Below are 2,834 nucleotides of genomic sequence, written 5' to 3' on the forward strand. Positions count from 1 at the left end.
GGTTGTAATGGGAGGGTTTGTGGTCTAATGTTGAACTCTTTCCCTCGTACGGCTTTGATATATTCCGGTTCGGATCAGGTTTACCAAACATAAGTTTGGCAGAAGTAAACAACTTACTTTAGCTTACGTTTTCTACATCGTCCACTATCTTGCTAGCTATGCTACTCATGCAGTGAGCTGCTCCAAATCTTTTCTTTTTTGTAAACTCTTTGTACAAAACAATGTTCATGTGTTGAGCCCCAGGCGAGACTTGGAGTAAAGTCTAATGCTGTGTCGAGCCTTCTTAGTGTTTAAAAATGTTGATTTGGATGCTATCATAGAAGGGCCCCTAGCTCTCCCATTCAAAAGCCGAGGCCAGAGTTGTGCTTTAGACGGAGTGATTACGTCTTTCACTTTGCTTGCTACTTTGCACGACGTGTCTGCGTTGTCGCATTGTATGTTTTGTGTCATCGTTGTAACATGCTTGCATTTTTGTTACAAATAAGATCATTTTTTCCGGTCTTTTTTTTTATTTTTTTTTTATTAGTTGTAGTGTACAGTACATAAGTACAGCCAGTACAATCAAAGTCCTTTTTTAGGCAGGTAGATCGGCGGCCATCTTTCATTTCAGGCAGTTGTCAGCAAGCTGAGTGAAGGATGCAGCGAGGGGTAATGGGTGTATGCTACACAGCTGCAGTAATGGCTTTACTGATTGTCTAAACGTAACAGCATAGGTTCATCTTTTGCAATGGCATGTGCAAGAAACCTACCACAAATGAACTGACAAATATTCATATTTTTAGATGAGTTAACACCACACAGGAAACCAGCCTGTACAATGGCTTTAAATTTTCCCAATTAAATACAATTGCATGACAAGGAACTTATGAGAAACTTTGACTTTTTTGTTCTTAACAGCAGAACATCACAAAAACAGGGCAGTGGCTCAGCCATGGAGACGGAAATGAGAGGTAAGAAGACTCACTTAAGTTGTTCACATAGCAGATAATGTATAACAAAACTAACAGCATTCGTTTTTTCATAGCCACGAGGACACCCGTTGCCCGCATGGCACAGCAAGGGATACATTTGAGGAGAAGATGGATGTGCTCCCTGTCACCTCCCTCTGCTCCAAGTCACAGAGTGCCATTTGCCCAACAGCAGCTGGGCCAAATATTCAGTTAAAAAAATAGGTATAGGTAACCTATTGCTGCTATACTGTATATAAATAATTTTATCTGAATGGAAATGCTTTTCTTTTTTGTGCTACTGGATCACAAATTTTCTCTTAACATAGATTCCTACGCCCAAGCTGTGGACCGGTGTCGGCGGCTGAGGGACACGTCCAGCATCGAGACCGAAGAGGAAGCAAGTGTCAAAAAAAGGCAGCGCCAATGCCCAAGGAGGTTCATGACAGATTCTTCAAGCGATGGTAAGACCTTAATTATAGACTACGTTTTTCACATATTTCAAATCACATATTTTGCCATCAGTAAAAATTATATGGTCTCTGTATTACAGAAGAATCTGTTGCACGACCAGAAACTGTCCAGCACGGAGCATGCGTCTGGAAACCCTGTCTGGAAGTTAAAATGTAGGCATGCATATAAGAAACAGTCATATTTCTTAACATAGAACCACTGACAGTCAACATGGTGCATATCATGTGATTGTTCTGATGTTTCTCTTCCTGTCTTTTTTCAGCTCAGCAGATAACACTTTCTCCACCACTTGCATGTAAGTTTTATTTTTTTTATATATTTTGTTTGTCTTCTATAACCGAATAAGTTCATATTTTGTAATGGCATGTGCACACAACCTATCTACTTCATCTTATATAATATGTAATTTATTTTTATATGTATCAACGCCATGCAGGAAACCAGCTGGTTGCCCAGAGCAGGATGAGTCTTTAGTGACCCTACCACGAACTGCCACTTCATCTTGGGACCCAGTTGAGGGTACAGTTGCTTTGATTTTTGCATTTGCAATGAAGTACAATTTAATGGCAAAGATCACTAGAGTAACATAACGTTTTTGTTGTTTTAAACAGAAGAACTCACACAGAGGGAGGTGGCTCAGACATGGAAATCAAAATGAGAGGTAAGACTCAAGTTGCTCACGTATGTATGGAGAGGAGGAACACTATGGAAATTAAGTGACCATAGGCCTGCCCTAAGACAAACACTATAATTACATAAAATCTAATATCTTAACTGAGCTGACGCCCTTACAAAATTAGACTGTACATTCTCTACTCTGTATGTGTAATTTGTTACTATGTTTTACAGCAACTTTTCCTGTCAACCCTCGGTGGTTGTACTGGAGGTGATGCCATCCGCCTCATGCTGCTGCAAGTTGCAATGAATGATGTGCTGAGACAGTACTGCTTGCGGGGAAGAAAGACAAAGAAAGCCTTCCAGGACCTGGCTGTACGCAGGGTTATAACAGGCAGGTGCTATTTTATTGTTCACATTAGTATTATGCTTAGCTTGGCTGACCAGAGGTTTTAATTTGACTTATAACTTTGCTTCATTCTGACTTCTACTCTAGCGGCCTGCCAGAAAAACTTCCCTGCGCTGACTGCTGCAGAAGCGGAGGATTTGATTGGGTAAATTCTGAAGTTTGCCCCCACACAGACGGTAAATTGAAGTTCTTCTGTGTTAGGTTCATCAAAAAAAAATCTTTTTTCAATGTGTTACCACTTAGTAGGGGTGATCCGAGTATCCGGTACGGATAAAGCACTTTTGCCGAGTCCAAGTATTTTACGAGTAATATGAGTCAATATCCGTGCTCTGCTTGAATACAACTCCTCAACTGGCTGCGCAGCGTTCTGTGATAATCACAGCACCCCC

At 40.8% G+C, this 2,834-nt stretch overlaps 1 long non-coding RNA gene across 1 annotated transcript; it reads left to right on the forward strand.

Annotated features, from left to right (window-relative positions):
* Nucleotides 1–1,600: 1,600 nt before the first annotated feature.
* LOC117954152 lies at nucleotides 1,601–2,430 on the forward strand. Its single transcript, XR_004658753.1, has 4 exons — nucleotides 1,601–1,716; nucleotides 1,858–1,940; nucleotides 2,033–2,082; nucleotides 2,271–2,430. It is a non-coding gene; the product is annotated as an uncharacterized LOC117954152 (long non-coding RNA).
* The last annotated feature ends 404 nt before the right edge of the window (nucleotides 2,431–2,834 follow it).

This window comes from Etheostoma cragini, chromosome 12 (genome assembly GCF_013103735.1).
Source record: "Etheostoma cragini isolate CJK2018 chromosome 12, CSU_Ecrag_1.0, whole genome shotgun sequence".
NCBI classification, from domain to species: domain Eukaryota; kingdom Metazoa; phylum Chordata; class Actinopteri; order Perciformes; family Percidae; genus Etheostoma; species Etheostoma cragini.